Genomic DNA, 18,635 nt, shown 5'->3' on the forward strand with positions numbered 1-18,635 from the left:
TGACTCCAGACACCTGACTCCAGCTGTGCACCACACAGGTGCTACCCTCCCCAGACTCTGCTACCTCCTTGTAGGCCTCTCTTATTCCCCTCCCCTTTTGTACTGGGCTGCTGCCACACTGGCCCCTCCCTGTTCCCTGAGCTTGTCAGGCACATACTCCTGCATCAGGTCTTTGCACTCACTTTGCCTCGTTCTGTCGGGGATATACTTCCACGTGTCAACAAGACATACTCCCTCATTTCCGTCATAACCTTGCTCTGACATCACCTGCTCAGTGGAGTCTCTGCTAGCTCTCTATATAAAACTGAAAACTGTTCCTTCTCCGACCTGAACACCCGATATCCCTTCCCTGCATTCTTTATCTTCCTGGCCCTTGGCACCATCTGTTTTTCTTTCTTGCTTGCTGGATGTCGCCTACTGCAGTCCCTGCCAGATTGTTGGCTCCATGGGGCCCAAAGACCAAACTCTCTTTGTTTAGGGCTGGTTCCTTAGGGCCCTCGAACAGTGCCTAACTCCTTCAAAGGCTCACACACCATTTGCTGAGCAAGTAAATATTAGGATTTCGTATTATTCTGCTGTGTCTGCCATCACAATGTACCACAGACTGGGTGGCTTAAGCAACAGAAATTGATTTATTTATTTTCTCATACTTCAGATCAAGGTGTGGCCAGGGTGGGTGTCCTCTCTCCATGACTGGTGGATGTCCTCCTTCCCACTGTCTTCACGTGGTCTTCCTTCTGTGTGTGTAGTTACCCGCTCTCTTCCTATAGGACACCGGTTATCAGACTAGAGTCCCTCCCCGCAAATGAGCTCATTCGACCTCCACTTTACCTTTCAAGATCTGGTATCCAAGTACAGTCCCATGGGTAGTTAGGACTTCAATGTATGGATTTTTTGGGCAAATCCATTCCATAACAGGTTTCTGTCTATTGTACCTAGTCACTACCTACATGGGTTTTTTTTTTCTCTATGCCCTTGTGCCCATTATTTGCTCACACAGTGCTAATCCCAGTTTGCCCTTAGCCCAAGTTATAACTCTGTTTGTTTATTTATTTGTATAGGCTTGCATCTTTCCCTTTATCAAATGGAAGACTGTTACCAAAGCAGTTATTTTCTGTTTTATATGAAAACTAATCTTTTATGTCCTTACGGCATTTATGTTATATCCTATTCACTTTTGTTTAATGCTATTTGTGTGTGTGTGTGTGTGTGTGTGTGTGTGTTAGCAACTAAGCGAAATGTGCAATATATGGTCATTTACATAGATTCACTAATTTAGGCAAAGTCAGCCATAAAAAAATGCAATACACTATGTCCAAAGTAGTCAAGCAGATTTTGCATCATGAGTAAAAGTTGCTTTATCTTAAATGAATTTGCTTTTCTATTTTATTTTTAACAAGCCAAGTCAAAGGTGAATATATTCTTTCTGCTCACCTTGAGGCAGGGCAAGAGCAGATTTGTGTCAGAGCACACTGTCCGTATTTATGAGAAACTAGGGAAATTAAGAAAGCCACTTAGGTACAAATCTTAGTGGGGACTCATGACTGACAGCTTTTCAACAATATTCTGTTGGGATGTCTTTTATTTACTGGGTTAATTTTTTTTTAATTTTTAGTTAATTTATTTTTTAAATTTACATCCAAGTTAGCATAATGTGGAACAATGATCTCAGTAGTAGATTACTTAAAGTCCCTTATCCATTTAGCACATCAGCCCTCCCACAGTCCCTCCAGTAACCCTGTTTATTCTCCACATTTAAGAGGGTTTTTTAATGTTTTTGTCCCCCTCCATGTTTTTATATTATTTTGCTTCCCATCCCTTATATTCATCTGTTTTGTATCTTAAAGTCCTCATATGAGTGAGGTCCTATAATATTTGTCTTTCTCTGACTAAATTCCCGTAACATAATAGCCTCTAGTTCCATCCATGCAGGTTAAATGGCAACATTTTATTTTTTTGGATTGCTAAGCAATACCCTATTATGTGTGTGTGTGTGTGTGTGTGTCTGTGTGTGTACACCACATCTTCTTTATCCATTCATCCATCAATGAACATTTGGTTTTTTTCTATACTTTAGCTGTTGTTGATGGTGCTTCTGTAACTTTGGGGTTCACTTTTCCCTTCAAAATAGCACATCTGTATCATTTGGATAAATACCTAGTAGTGCAACTGCTGGGTTGTAGGGTAGTTCTCTTTTTCATTTTGTGAGGAGCCTACCTACTGGTTTCCAGAGTGACTGTGCCAGTTTGCATTCCCACCAGCAGTGCAAGAGTTCCTCTTTCTCCGCTTCCTCACCAACATCTGTTGTTGCCTGAGTTGTTAGTGTTAGCCATTCTCACGGGGTGAGGTGTTATCTCATTGTGTTTATGATTTGTACTTCCATGATGATCAGTGATGTTGAGCATTTTTTCATGTTTCATTTGGCCATCTGAATGTCATCCTTGGAAAGTGTTTGCTCATGTCTTTGCTCATTTCTTCACTGGATGACTTGTTTTTTGGGTATTGAGTTCGACATGTTCTTTATAGATTTTGTATACTAATCCTTTATCTCATATGTCGTTTGCAAATATCTTCTCCCATTCTGTTGGTTGCCTTTTAGTTTTGCTTATTGTTTCCTTCACTGTGCAGAAGCTTTTTATTTTGATGAGGTCCTAATCCTTCATTTTTACTTTTGTTTCCCTTGCCTCTGGAGACTTGTTGACTAAGAAGTTGTGGAAGGAAACATCAAAGACGTTTCTGACAGCTTTCTCCTCGAGGGTTTAATGGCTTCCTATGTTACATTTAGGTCTTTCATCCATTTTGAGTGTGTTTCATCCATTTTGAGTGTGAGAAAGTGGTCCAGGCTCATTCTGTATGTCGCTGTCCAGTTTTCCCAGCACTCTTTCTGAGGAGACTGTATTTATTCCATTGGATATTCTATCCTTTTTGTCAAAGATTAGTTGGCCATAGGTTTCTGGGTCCATTTCTGTGTGCGTATTCTCTTCCACTCATCTGAGTGTCTGTTCTTGTGCCAAGAGCATACTGTCTTGGTGATTACTGCTTTGAATACAGCTTGAAGTCCAGGATTGTGATGCCTCCTACTTTGGTTTTCGTTTTCAAGATAGCCTTGGCTATTCGGGGTCTTTTCGGGTTCCATACAAATTGTAGGATTCTTTGTTGTAGCTCTGTGAAGAATGATGGTATTATTTTGGTAAGTATTCTGTTGACTATGTAGATTGTTCTGGGTACTATTGACATTTTAACAATATTTGTTCTTCGTATCCAGGAGCATGCAATATTTGTCTTTTCTGTGTGTTTGCCATCTGCAATTTCTTTCATAAGCTTTCTGTAGTTTTCAGTGTATAGATTTGTCACCTATTTGGTTAGATATTGCTAGGTATTGTATGGGTTTTGGTGCAATTTTAAATGGGATCGATTCCCCGATCCCTCTTTCTCTTGCTTCATTGTTGGTGCATAGGAATGCAACTGATTTCTGTGCATTGATTTTGTATCCTGCCACTTTGCTGAATTCCTGTATTATTTCTAGCAGTTTTTTGTTGACTATTGTGGGTTTTCCACATAGCGTTTCATGCCATCTATGAAGAGTGAAAGGTTGAGCTCCTCCTGGACGATTTGGATGCCTTTTATTTCTTTGTGTTGTTTGATTGCTGAGGCTAAGAATTCCCATATTATGTTGAATACCAGTGGCGAGAGTGGACATCCTTGTCTTGTTCCTGACCTTAGGAGGAAATCTCTCAGTGTTGCCCCTTTGAGGATGATATTAGCGTCGGGTCTTTCTTTCATATATGCCTTTTATGATCTCGAGGTGTGATCCTTCTATCCCTACGTTCTTGAGGGATTTTATCAAGAAAGGATGCTGTATTTTGTCAAATGCTTTCTCTGCATCTATTGAGAGGATCATGTGGTTCTTGTCCTTTCTTTTATCGATGTGATAAGTCACATTGATTGTTTTGTGGATATTGAACCCGATTTGCATTCCAGGTATAAATCCCACTTGGTCGTGGTGAGTAACGTTTAAATGTATTGTTGGATCTGGTTGGTTCATATCTTGTGGAAGATTTTTGTATCCATGTTCATCGTGAAAATTTGTATATACTTCTCCTTTTTAGTGGGTCTTTTTCTGGTTTTGAAATCAAGGTAATGCTGGGTTCAGAGAAAATGTTTGGAAGTTTTCCTTCCATTTCTTTTTTTGGGACAGCTTCAAGAGCATAGGTGTTAACTCTTCCTTAAATGTTTGGTAGAATTCCCCTGGAAAGCCGTCTGACCCTAGGCTCTTTTTCTTGGGAAATTTTTGATTAGTAATTCAATGTCTTTACTGGTTATGGGTCTGTTCAAATTTTCTATTTCTTCCTGTTTCAGTTTTGTTAGTTTATATATTTCTAGGAATTTGTATGTTTCTTCCAGATTGTCCATTTTATTGGCATATATTTGCTGATAATATTCTCTTATTTTTTGTATTTCTGCTGTGTTGGTTGTGACCTCTCCTCTTTCTTTTGTGATTTTATTTCTTTGGGTCCTTTCCTTTTTCTTTTTGATCCAACTGGCTAGTGGTTTATCAATGTTATTAATTATTTCAAAGAACAAGCTTCTGGTTTCATTGATCTGTTCTACTGTTTTGTGTGTGGGTGGAGGGGGGTTATTTGTTGTTGTTTTTTTCTGTGTGTGTTTTTGTTTTTGTTTTCAGTTTCGATAGCATTGATTTTTGCTGTACTCTTTATCATTTCTTGTCTTCTGCTGGTTTTGGTTTTATTTGTTGTTCTTTTTCCAGCTCTTTAAGGTATAAAGTTGGGCTGTGTATCTGAGACCTTCGTACCTCTTTTGGAAGGCCTGGATTGCTATAAACTTCCTCTTATGACTACCTTTGCTGAATCCCAGAGGTTTAGGGGTGTGGTGTTATCCGTTTCGTTGGCTTCCATGTACTTTTTAATTTTCTCTTTAACTTCTTGGTTCACCCATTCTTTCCTTTTTTTTAATTTTATTTTTTATGTTTTAAAATGTACATCCAAATTAGTTAGCATATAGTGCAACAATGATTTCATGAGTATATTCCTTATGCCCCTTACCCATTTAGCCAAACCCCCTCCCACATCCCATCCAGTAACACTCTGTCCTACATAGTTATGAGTCCATTCTCTTTTGTCCCACTCACTGTTTTTATTTTATTTTTGTTTCCCTTCCCTTATGTTCATATGTTTTGTCTCTTAAAGTCCTCATGTGAGTGAAGTCATGTGATTTTTCTCTTTCTCTAATTTCACTTAACATAATACCCTACAGTTCTAACCATGTAGTTGCAAATGGCAAGATTTCAGTCTTTTTGATATGTGTATATATATATATACATACTTTGGTACTTTTGGTGTTTTTTTATTCTTTTTATTTTACCTTTTCTCTCATATATATATATGATTTATATATAATGTGTATATATATATGATTTATATATCTATATCTATATCTATATCTATATATATATATATATATATATATATATATATATATACCATATATATATATATATCACTTATATTTATCACTTAGCTAGGGTTAGGGTTCGATCCAGGGACATCGTCAGTGTTGATTAGACCAGTCTCGTGACCTACCTCGAGGGCTGAAGTGGGGGCCCATGTGACGGTGCGCTTCAAGTGTAGGGTTAGAATTTGAGATAGGGTTTGGGTTCGCCTGAGGGTTCTGGTTAGGGTTTCTGTTAGGTTTAGGTCTCAGGAGCCTCTAGACACTGACCCCAAGGCAGTGCAGATGTTTCCCCGAAGGGCTGAGTTGAAGACACAAGGGAGGGTGCCGGTCAACATTAGGCTTTGGGTTCCAGGGCCAGAAAAATGTATTGGCCACCCTACAGGTAGGCCTCAGGAATCCTCTCATGCAGCTGCAGTCGCGCTTTGCAAATGACATGGTGAATTTCCATGTTCCATGCCGAGTATTTCTGCACTGATTGTTTATCTCATGTGCGTGCTGTTGTCAGACTTGAAATTTATTCCACATGGGGAGAGAGCCTTAGCTAGGGTTAGGGGTCGGTCCTGGGAAGTCACCAGAGCTGAAGCTACTCCAGTTTCATGATCTTCCTAGAGGGCTGAGTGAGGGCCCATGCGAAGTTTCAGGTGAAGTACAGGGTTAGAGTTAGAGATAGGGTTAAGTGTAGGTTGAGGGATATGGTTTGGGTTTCGGTTTCAGTTAGGGTTAGGTCCCAGGAGGCTCCAAGCACTGATTCCACAACAGTGCTGTTGTCTACCAGTGGTGTCCCCAGGGAGGGTTCAGTCAGGATAAGTCTTTGGGTTCCAATTCCAGACAAATGTATGGGAGACACTTCGGATAGGCCTCAGGAATCCTCTCGTGCAGCTGCAGTCGTGCTTTGGAAATGACGTGGTGATGTTCTACATTCTGTGTAGAGTATTTCTACACTGATCTCGAAACCGTGTGTTTGCTGTTGTCAGTTTTGGAATTGGTTCCCACGGGGTTAGCGCCTTAACCAGGGTTAGGGTTAGGTCCAGGGATGTCGGCAGGGCTGAAGCGACTCCAGGTTCGTGATCTCCCTCGTGGGCTGAATTGAGGGCCCAGCAATGATGCGGGTCAAGTGTAGGGTTAGAGTTCAAGATAGGATTAGGTTTCGGTTGAGGGTTCTGTTTAAGATTACGTTTAGGGTTAGGGTTAGAATTAGGTCCCAGGAGGCTCCAGGCAATGAAAGCACAGCAGTGCAGTTGTCTCCCCACTGGGCTGAGTGTACAAGGGAGGGTGCTAGTCAGGATTATTCTTTTGGTTCCAAGGCCTGACAACTCTATGGGTCACTGGTGTATTAGGCGTCAGGAATCCTGTCAGGCAGCTATAGCCAGGCCTTCGAAAGCACATGGGGACCTTCCAGGTTCTATCCTGAGTGATCCTGCACTGCTTCTGGAGCCCAGGCATGTGGTGTTGTCAGACTTTGGTAATGGGTCCACATGGGGAGAGAGCCTTAGCTATGGTTAAGGTTCTGTCCCTGGACGTCGCCAGGTCTGAAGCGACTCTGGTCTCGTGATGTCCCTCCAGGGATGAAGTGAGAGCCCATGCGACGGTGATGGTCAAGTGGAGCGTTAGTGTTTGAGATAGGATTAGGTTTCGGTTGAGGGTTCTGGTTAGGCTTAGGTTTAGGGTAGTGTTAGGACCCAGGATACTCCAGTCGCTGAACCCACAGCAGTGCAGTTGTCTTCCCGAAGTAATAAGGTGAGGGCACATGGTAGGGTGCTGGTCAGGATTAGTCTTGGGCTTCCAAGACCACACAATTCTTTGGGCCACTGGTCAGTGAGGCCTCTGGAATCCTCTCGGGATGCCGCAGCCGGGTCTTTGAAAGGACGTGGTGTTGTTCCAGGTTCTATGCCGAGTGATCCTGCACCGCTTCTGGACCCCAGGTGCATGGTGTTGTCACACTTGGTTTTGGGTCCCCATGGGGAGAGAGGCTTAGCTAGGGTTAGCTAGGGTTAGGGTTTGGTCCAGTGACATCGCCAGGGCTGAAGCAACTCCAGTCTTGTGATCTCCCTCGAGGGCTGAAGTGAGGGCCCATGCGACGGTGCGGGTCAAGTGTAGGGTTAGGGTTACAGATAGGGTTAGGTGTAGTGTGAGGGTTATGTTTAGGGTTAGGGTTAGGTCCCAGGAGTCTCTAGACACCCCACAGCAGAGCAGTGTCTCCCCAAAGGTCTGAGTGGAGTACACAATGGAAGGTGCCTGTCAGGATTAGTTTTTTGGTTCCAAGGCCAGACAATTATATGGGCCACCCTTCGGTTAGGCCTAAGAAGTCCTCTAGTGCAGCTGTCATAGCTCTTTGGAAATGACGTTGTGATGTTACACGTTCCATGGCGAGTATTTCTCCACCGATTCTTGAACGTGTGCGTGTTGTTGTCAGACCTTGGAATTGGGTCCCCATGGGAAGAACCCTTACCTAGGGTTAGGGTTCGGTCCAGGGACATTGCCAGGGCCAAAGTGACACCAGTGTTGTGAATCCATGGAGGGTGACGTGAGGGCACATTCACGGCTGTGGGTCTGGTATAGAGTTAGTGTGATAGATCGGGTCAGGTGTAGGGTGGGTTATGGTTAGGGTTATGGTTAGGGTCAGGGTTATGTCCCAGGAGCCTCCAGGTACTGAACCCACAGCAGAGGAGTTGTCTCCCTGAAGGTTTCAGTGGAGTACACAAGGTAGGGTGCCGGTCAGGATTAGTCTTTGGGTTCCATGGCCAGTCAAATGTATGGCCCACCCTTCTGGTGGGGCTCAGGAATCCTCTCGTACAGCTGTCTCCCCGAAGGGCTGAGTGGAGTACACAAGGGAGGTTTCCAGTAAGGATTTGTCTTGGGTACAAAGTCTAGACAAGTGTATGGAATGCTCTTCTTGTAGTACTCATAAATCCTCTGTTGTAGCTGCAGTCGTGCTTCAGATATGACATGGTGATGTTCCATGTTATGTTGAGTATTTCTGCACCGATTCTGGAACCCATGTACGGGCTGTTATCAGACTTTGGAATTGGGTCTCCATGGGAGAGAGCCTTAGCAAGGTTAGGGTTCAGTACAGGGACGTCGCCAGGGCCGAAACGATACCATTCTCGTGAATTCCATGGAGGGCTGAAATGTGGGCACATGGGCGGGTGTGGGTCTGGTTTAGAGTTAGTGTGAGAGTTCGTGTTAGGTTTAGGTGTAGCATTAGGGTTACGTTTCTGTTTATGGTTGAGATTAGTTCCCAGGAGGTTCTAGACCCTGAACCTACAGCAGTGCAGTTGTTTCCCCGAATGGCTGACTGGAGTGCAGAAGGAAGGGTACCGGTCAGCATTAGTCTTTGCGTTCCACGGCCCCACACCTATATCCGCACTCTTCGGTAGGCCTCAGGAATCCTCCTGTGCATCTGAAGCCCTGCTTTGGAAATGACATGGTGATGTTCCACGCTTCACACATAATTATCCTGCACCGCTTCTCAACCAATTGTGCCTGCTCTTGTCAGACTGTGGAAATTCGGTCTCCATATGAAGAAAGCCTTAGCTACAGTTAGGGTTTTGGCCAGGGAAATCTCCAGGGCTGAAGTGACACAAGTTCTGTGATCTCCCTGAATCGATGATATGAGGGCACACGCATGGTGCGAGTCAGGTGTAGGGTGAGTGTTAAAGATGAGGTGAGGTTTAGGTTCACGTGTATATTGTGGGTCACTGTTAAGATTAGGGCTTGGTCACAGGAGGCTCCTGGCACTATACCCCCAGTAGGGCCATTGTCACCCCACAAGGCTGAGTAGAGGGGTCTAAGGAGGTTCCCAGTCAGGCTGAGTTTTGGGTGCCAGTGCCACTCCTCGGTTAGACCTCAAGAAGTCCCCTGTGGAGCTCCTTCTGGTCTTTGGAAATGACATTGTGATATTCCAGGTTCCATGCTGAGTAATCCTCCTCCGCTTCTGGGCCCCATGTCCGTCATGTCCTCAGACTTGGGAATTGGGTCCCCATTAGGAGAAAGCTCTTGCCAAGGTTAAGGTTCATTCCATGGATGTTGCCAGGGCCAAAACGACACCAGTGCCATGATCACCCTGAGGGCTGAATGAGGGTCCATGCACGGGTGCGGGTCATGTGTAGGGTTAGGTTTAGAGTTGGGGTGAGGTTTAGTTTGAGCGGTATGTGAGTGTCACAGTTAAGGTTAGGGTTAGGTCCCTGGAAGCTCCAAGCGCTGAACCTCCGCTGGGTAGTGGTCTCCCCAGAGGATTGTGTGTGGGCCTCATCAGAACGGGCTTTTTAGGCTTAGTCTTTGTGTTCCAGGAGCAGCCTCGTGTGTGTGCCATCTTCAGTTGGGCCTCATCAGCCCCCTTGTGCTGCTCCATGCAGGCATTGGAAATTTCATGATGATGTTCGATGTTCCATGTCGAGTAATTCTGTACCGCTTTGGGCCATTTGTTTGTGGTGTTCTCAGAGATAGGAATTGGGTCCCCATCTAGAAAGATTCTTAACTAGGGTTAATGTTCTGACCAGGGACTTCACCAGTGTGTATGTGACACCATTCCTGTGTGTCGTGTGCGTTGGGTTAGGGTTTGGTATTGGGTTTGGTGTTAGGTGTTAGGTTTATGGTTAGGGTTGTTGTTAGGGGTTACTGTTAGGGGTTAGAGTTAGGTTTATGCATTAGGGTTATGTTTAGGGTTATGGTTAGTGTTTAGTGTTATGGTTAAGTGTTAGGTTTAGGCATTAGTTTTGGGCTTGGGTTAGGCTTAGGTTTAGGGTTATGGTTTGGGTTTGAGAGTTAGGGTAATGGTTAGATGGTGTGCTTAGGGTAAATTGATAGCATTAGTGTTAGGGTTTGCGTTAGGTTTAGGGATAAAGTGAGGTCTAGGTCTAGGACTTGGGTTCGGGTTATGGGTGTGGAGATTCGATTAGCGGTTAGCGTTAGGGTTAGTGTTCGAGTTTTATGGTTAGGGTTAGGGTTAGTGTTAGGTGTTATAATTTTAGGGTTAACGGGTAAAGTTAGAGCATTAGGGTTATGGTTTTAGGGTTAGAGTTATATGGTTAGGGTTAGAGGTTTAGGCAGAAGGTCACAGTTAGTTCAGGGATTGTTTACTTTCTCAGTTCGGTATGGTTAGGTTTGGGTTTAGGTGTAGGGATAGGGACAGGGTTTAGTATTAGGGTTATGGTTAGGGTTAGCTGTTATGTTTAGCTGTTGGGATTTGGGTTAGTGTTAGGGTTAGGTCAAGGACAAGAATTAAGTTATGTTTGCACTCCCACTTGGAACGGGGTGATGTTTATGCGTAGACATCGACCTGGATCTGGGAGGGAGTGTGTTCATTCTTTTCGCCCCTGTCTCTCTGCACCGGAGGTTCTTTTTGCCTTGCCCCATTCTTGCTTGGCTCTGGACTGTTTCACATCGCCACCCTGCTTCTCTAGGTATGATAGGATTTCACGTACTGCCTCATCCGTTTTTGATGCATCGGGTGCATAGTTTTAATCTCTATATCATTTGTTTCTTTTTTGATTTTAATTATTTTCTTAATTCTGTCCTTTGTGAGTTTTGTTTGTTGTCCTTTGTCTGGTTTTTATTTTATAAAGTTATGGAGTTTACTTCAGTGTTTGTTTTTTTTTTGTTTGTTTCTTTTTGCCTGAGGCAGACTTGTAGTGTTTTAAACTTCCCTGTTAGAACCAGTTTTCCTGCTTTACAGAAGTTTGGATTCTTCTGTTTTCAATTTCATTTCTTTCCATGTTTTTTTTTTTATTTTCTCTTTGATTTGTTGGTTGAGCCATTGTTTGTTTAGTGGCATGTTAACTTCCATGATTTTGTGCCTTTTCCAGATTTTTTTTCTTGTTGTAGAGTTCTAGTTTCATAGCTTTGTGGTCTGAAAAGACACATGGTATGGTGTCAATCGGTTTGATTTTGTTTTGGCTTGTTTTATGACCTAATATCGAGTGTGGGGAATGTTATGTGCACGTGAAAAGAATGTGCATTGTGCTGTTTTAGGATGGAATGTCTAAAATATATCGGTTAAGTCCATCTGGTCTACTCTGTCATTCAAAATCTCTACTTCTTTGCTGATTTTCTGATGGAAATATCTCTCCATTGATGTAATTGGGGTGTTAAAGTGCCCTACTATTATTGGATGTCTATCAATTCTTTAGTTTTGGACTGTTTTGTGTATTTGGATGCTCTCAGGTTGAGCGCACATATGTTTACAATTGTTCTATCTTTTTGTTCAATTGTATCTTTTATTATTATAGTGTCCTTTGTCTCTTGTTACAGTTTTATTTTTAAATCTATTTTGTCCGATAAAGGTACTGCTAGTGCAGATTTCTTTTGAAACCTTAGTTCTATAATTAGTCTCTTGTAGGTAGAAGATAGATGGGTCCTATATATTTACTCATTCTATCACCCAGTGCTTTTGATTATGAAGAGAGTGAGCATAGGCATGGGAGGGCGCGGTGGGGGGAATGAGGGAAGAGAGAGACAGAGAGGGAGTGAGAGAGAGAATGAGAATGTGAATGAATCCTCACCAAGTTCCATGCTCAGTGCAGAGCCCAGTTGGGGCTCAATCCCATGATCCTGCAATCATAGCCTGAACCGAAATCAAGAGTCGAAATCTCAAGCGATTGAGCCATCCAGTTGCCCCTATCTGTCACACAGTGCCTTTGATTTGAGAATGTATTCTGTTTCTATTCAATGTAATTGATAGACATGTACTTGTCCTATTATTACTTGATATTGGTTATTTCTGATTTTTTCTGATCCTTTGTTCTCTTTCTCTTATTTTGATTTGCTGGGTTTCTTCACAATTTCACAGTTGAAATTGTTTGTCTTTATACTCTGCATATGTATTAGTAGTGTTTGATTTGTGGGTATTATTAGGTTTGTACCTAACCACTTCTGTATATAGGAGTCTATATTAAGTTGATAGTTGTTTAAGTTTGAACCAGTTGTTTACTCCTCTCCTTCCCGTGTTGTAGCTATGTAGTGTTCCTATTTCGAAACCTTTCATATTGTGAATACCTTGACTGATGTTTTACAGATAAACTCATTTTTATTGCTTTTGCGTTTCACACTTTAATATTGTCACTTTAGGTGTTTCTTTTCCACTTAAAGAGTCCCCTTTAACATTTCTTGCAAGGGTGGTTTGTTGATTGTGAACTCTCTTAGTATTTATTTGGGAACCTCTTGATCTCTCCTTCCATCTGAATGATAGTTTGCTGGATAGACTCTTTGGCTGCAGATGTTTTCCATTCGGCACCTTTACCAAACCGTGCTGCTCACTTACGGTTTCAAAGTTTCTTCTGAAATACATCCAGTGATAACTTTATGGGGTTTCCCTTGTAGGTAACTGTCAACTTTTGTTTTCTTGCTGTGAAAATTTTTCTTTATCACGACATTTGGGGTTTTAATTACTATACGACTTGGTGTGGATCTGCTTCTGTTGAATATAATGGGGGATCTTTGTGCCTCCTGCTCTGTATCTCTTTCCTTCCCCGCATTAGGGAAGTTTTCATTTATTGTGTCTTCAAATAAATTTTCGGATTCTATTTCTCAGAGTTCTGAGAATGAGAAATAGGACAGAAAAGACTTATTGAAGGTTCTCTGATGAGTCACTGGCTTTGCATGCGTGGAGGATAGATTTGAGACTCAAATGAACAACCTACCTTTAACTTCTAAGAACTAGAAGAAAAAAACAATCTATGCCCATTGTTCTCAAAAGGGAGAAATTAATCCATATGAGAGTGGAAACCAATGAAACAGACCATGAAATCAATAGAAAATATGAAGAAGACCAACAGTGGGTTTTCAGAAGAGTGAAACAAAATTGTCAGGACTATACATAGACTATGCTAAGACATAAAGAGGACCAAATTCAAAAGAATTATAAATAAAAGAGAAGATATTATGCCTTATACCAAAGAAACATAAAGCAGACAAAGTGGCAACTATGGCCAAATTAGATGACAGAAAACTACCTACCTAGAAGAAATGGATAGGTTCTTAGAAACGCACAACCTACCAAGATTGTATCAGGAAGATATGGAAGGTTTGCACAGACCCATTAAAGGAAGACTGTATCAATACAAGAAGATAACCAATGTAAGTAAATTGAATCAGTAATCGATGTTCTGCCAAGGAAGAAAACCCCAGGACCAGGTGGATTCATTGGTGAATTTAACCAAACGTTTGTAGAAGAACTAACAGCAGTCCTCTCATTGATTCAAAAGGAATGAACACCACCAAACACATTTCATGAGACTGGAATTACCCTGGTAGGAAGCCAGAAAGGATACTACTTGAACAGAAATCTATAGGCCAGTATCCCCGTGATGAATATAGATGAATCATTCCCAGTAACATACAGGCAAACCAAATTCAGGATCACATGAAAAGGATCATTGACCGTGATGAAGGGTTTTTTTTTTCCTGTAAAGGCAGGATGTTTCAGAAATGCATATCAATAAATGTGACCCCTCACATAATTGAATGAAATAAAAATCAACCAGAAACCAGACTCTTAACTATAAATAGCAAATGGAGGGTTACTATAAGTGAGGTGGGCAGGGGAATGGGTTAAATGGGTGATGGGCTATGGAGGGCGCTAGCAGTGAGGATCACTGGGTGTTGTATGTAAGTGATGGATGACTACATTCTATACCTGAAATTAACATACACTGTATGTTAACCAATTGGAATTTAAATAAAAACTTGAAAAAATAAATACTGAAGAAATGCATACATAAATTTAAACTAAACTAAATAAATACATTTTATTTTATTTTTTTTCAATATATGAAGTTTATTGTCAAATTGGTTTCCATGCAACCCCCAGTGCTCTATCCAAAATGTGCCCTCCTCAATACCCATCACCCACCCTCCCCTACCTCCCACCCCCCATCAACCCTCAGTTTGTTCTCAGTTTTTAACAGTCTCTTATGCTTTGGCTCTCTTCCACTCTAACCTCTTTTTTTTTCCTTCCCCTCCCCCATTGGTTTCTGTTAAGTTTCTCAGGATCTACATAAGCGTGAAACCATATGGTATCTGTCTTTCTCTGTATGGCTTATTTCACTTAGCATAACACTCTCCAGTTCCATCCGTGTTGCTACACAGGGCCATATTTCATTCTTTCTCATTGCCATGTAGTACTCCATTGTGTATAGAAACCACCGTTTCTTTATCCATTCATCAGTTGATGGACATTTAGGCTCTTTCCATCATTTGGCTATTGTTGAGAGTGCTGCTATAAACATTGGGGTACAAGTGCCCCTATGCATCAGTACTCCTGTATCCCTTGGGTAAATTCCTAGCAGTGCTATTGCTGGGTCATAGGGTAGGCCTATTTTTAATTTTTTGAGGAACCTTCACACTGTTTTCCAGAGCGGCTGCACCAATTTGCATTCCCACCAAGCGTGCAAGAAGGTTCCCGTTTCTCCACATCCTCTCCAGCATCTGTAGTCTCCTGATTTGTTCATTTTGGCCACTCTGACTGGCGTCAGGTGATATCTGAATGTGTATTTCCCTGATGAGGAGCGACATTGAGCATCTTTTCATGTGCCTGTTGGCCATCTGGATGTCTTCTTTAGAAAAGTGTCTATTCATGTTTTCTGCCCATTTCTTCACTGGATTACTTGTTTTTCGGGTGTGGAGTTTGGGGAGCTCTTTATAGATTTTGGATACTAGCCCTGTGTCCGATATGTCATTTGCAAATATCTTTTCCCATTCCGTTGGATGCCTTTTAGTTTTGTTGGTTGTTTCCTTTGTTGTGGAGAAGCTTTTTATCTTCATAAGGTCCCAGTAGTTCATTTTGCTTTTAATTCCCTTGCCTTTGGGGATGTGTCAAGTAAGAAATTGTTACGGCTGAGGTCAGAGAGGTCTTTTCCTGCTTTCTCCTCTAGGGTTTAGATGGTTTCCTGTCTCACATTCAGATCCTTTATCCATTTTGAGTTTATTTTTGTGAATGGTGTGAGAAAGTGGTCTAGTTTCAATCTTCTGCATGTTGCTGTCCAGTTCTCCCAGCACCATTTGTTAAGGAGACTGTCTTTTTTCCATTGGATAATCTTTCCTGCTTTGTCAAAGATTAGTTGGCCATACGTTTACAATAGCATCCAAAACAATAAAATTTATTGGAATAAATTTAGCCAAGGAGGTGAAAGATCTCTACAGATAACTACAAAACCTGTGTGCAGAAATGGAAGAAATTCAATTTGCATGGAAGAAACAGAACACACAAGTCAGTGAAAAGCCACCCCATGTCCATCTGGAGGAGGAATTAATACAGATACAGCGTCCATACTACTCAAAGCCCTCTAGAGATTCAGTGCTATCTCTATCAAGATTCCGATGCAATTTTTATGCAATTAGAAACACATATCCTCAAATGTATTTGGAGCCACAAAAAGACCCTAAGTAGCCAATGCAAGGAAGGACAACATAGGAGGCATCACACTTCTCGATTTCAAGCTTCATTCTAACACAAAGAAGTCAGTTATGTTACTGGCATAAGCACACACATAAGACAATGGAATGGAAATTGAGAGCCCAATCTAAACCCGTGCATGCACAGTCAACTAGTATTTGAGAAGGGAGTCAAAAATACACAGTGGAGAAGAATAGTCTCTTGAATAACTGGTGCTGGGAAAATTGGATATTCACATGTACAAGAATAAAGGTTAGCACTGTATGTTACACCACTCCCTAAAGAGTGAAAGGAAGAAACATAGATGTGGTTAGAGAGAAACAGTGACAAAGAGGAAGTACAAAGAGGAAGGTAGACACCTGCTCGAGGTATGTGGATGGCATTAGATGCGTCAGGGGAGAGGGGATGTATGAGATGGCTCTGCGTGCTGGGGCAGAAAGGGATTGTGTCGTGGGCATCAGAGTTCCATGACCCCAAGACTCCAACATCCCTGGGTCCAAGCTCTGCAGAAGCAATTGGAATTGAACAGAAGAGTATCCCTCATTTCTTCTGGAATTTTGAGGCTCAGCCTCATGTTCTGTCATGGAGAGGGATGTCTTGAGGGAGATTGTGCTGCTCTTTGGCAGGTATACTCCAAGTCTGCCCTGTGAGGAGGTGTCCTGGGGCCATCTCTCTCACTGCCCCAGGCCCTGTTGGATTTCCCCTCTCCCCCACCAGCTGGCCTTCCTCAAGTTCTGAACCCAGGCATCAGGCATCATGTTGTCCCCAGGTCCTGAAGTCTGTACCTGGCAGAGGTGGACTGCTGATATTGATTTTAAAAAATTGACAATAAGGTCCATATCCTCACTCTGGGACTAGCGGTGTGCATCCCAATCGTGGGTTGCTATCCTCCTGTTCACAACTAATCTGAGGATTCCAGAAGGTAGGTGAACACTTTAAAACACTCTAGTCTTCTCTTACATAAAATTCAAAGACGCTTTCTTGTCCCAGATTTTTTTTAATGCTGAAGAGATGGCAATTAGTAATTGAAGGCATAACGGTCCTATAGGATATTTACCTATATGACTGGTGGACATTATTTCATCCATCCATGTCCCTAAAGCACATTTCATTGGAAATATTATCCAAGGATACATACTGTAAATTCACAACTGATTCATAGCTCCCTGTAAGTTTCATTCTGACCTTGTCACATATGTGTCATCAAAGATATATTAGTGACTTTTCAGATAAGCTCTTCACATCAAGATGGTGATGTTAGAAAATCTGGTATAAATGGAATTTCACAAATTCCAAATTAGGAATGATTTTTCATTTTTAATGTTTCTTTTTTCTTTTTTTGAGAGAGCCCGAGCTGGGGAGGGGGGAGAGAGTGGGAGATACTGAAACTAAGGCAGGCTCGAGGCTCTGAGCTCTCAGGACAGAGCCTGACGCAGGGCTCAAACTCATGGACTGCAAGATCACGACTTGCGTCAAAGTCGGACGCTTAACCGACTAAGCCACCCAAACGCCCCAGGAATTATAGTTGATTGGCAAAGAAGGAGAAAGTAAAAATAGTGTAAAGGATGTCTATTTTTAATTGAAATATTGTTCACACATTTGTTGTATGAGTTTTAGGCATACATTGTAGTCATTCCATATGTCTATAAATTATATTGTACTTAAGCACAAGTGTAGCTATCCTGTGAAAGCCTGCAACACTACTATTACAGGATTGACTCCATTGCATTGGCTGTCCCTTGTATCCCTAGGACTCATTCATTCCATAGCTGATGCCGGTATCTCTCTCAAAGGTGTTCATTTTTATCTAACCTAAGTATTTTGGTGGTAAACACAATTACCACTTGCTCAGCAAGTGTAAATTGGCGGTCTATTTTTCTGTGAACATTGCTTAAAACACTACAAATGATGTCATTACGTTAATAAATTCGGTTTCATTCTTCACTCACAAGAAAGGAGTAGGAAAGATTTCTTTGTGTCCCAGGCCCTGTCATTAAAACCTTTCCCAATGGGGAGAACAGGTTTAGTTGCCCAGGCACCTTCAGTGTCTCAGCTGAGTGACCAGGGCCTTCCACATTGCAAAAATGCCCATGATGGCCAACAGAGAGAGCTCGAGCACCGCAGACCCGGAGAGGCGGGTTTCTCTGCCCAGGCAGTGACGGCCAGCAGAGGGCGCAACATCGGCTTTTCTGACCCAGAGCACCTCAGAGCAGGAAGGGCGTTGATTGCTCCCAGAGTACTCAGGGCCTCTGCCGCTGCCTCAGTACAGAGAGCAGAGCTGCATTTCCAGCAGGTTGTGCCGCCCGCCCCAGGGGAGATCTTGGGAGCTTTGTAGCAACTTGGCATCTCCTGAGTCGCCAGAGAGAATTTGCCTTATTGTACTGAGTGCTGAGGAGTGGGCGCTGGGTGGCTTCCCTGGGCAAGCTGGTTGCTGAGCTGCACAGGCCCTTGCATTTTCTGGGCTGTTCCCGTGTTTCATTCCTCCCCTTCCCGGACAGTATTTGAACAAGACATATTTTACTAAAGGTCTCGTGGATTGCGGAGCCCCACGACATCACCTCATCGATGCAGTCGATGGTTTGTTCCAGATTCAGGCTTGTTTCCGGGAAGAAACCCTGACAGAAATTCAGAAGAATGGGAGCTGCATTCCGTTAGGACATGAATACATGAAATGCTCGTCTTGGGAACTCCTAGAAGGATGAGCTGGGACCCACTTTCCGAGTCCTGCTAGAACCAGTGACCGAGGTAAGGGCACAAACTGTCCCCCACATCA

This window comes from Neofelis nebulosa, chromosome 6 (assembly GCF_028018385.1).
Source record: "Neofelis nebulosa isolate mNeoNeb1 chromosome 6, mNeoNeb1.pri, whole genome shotgun sequence".
NCBI classification, from domain to species: domain Eukaryota; kingdom Metazoa; phylum Chordata; class Mammalia; order Carnivora; family Felidae; genus Neofelis; species Neofelis nebulosa.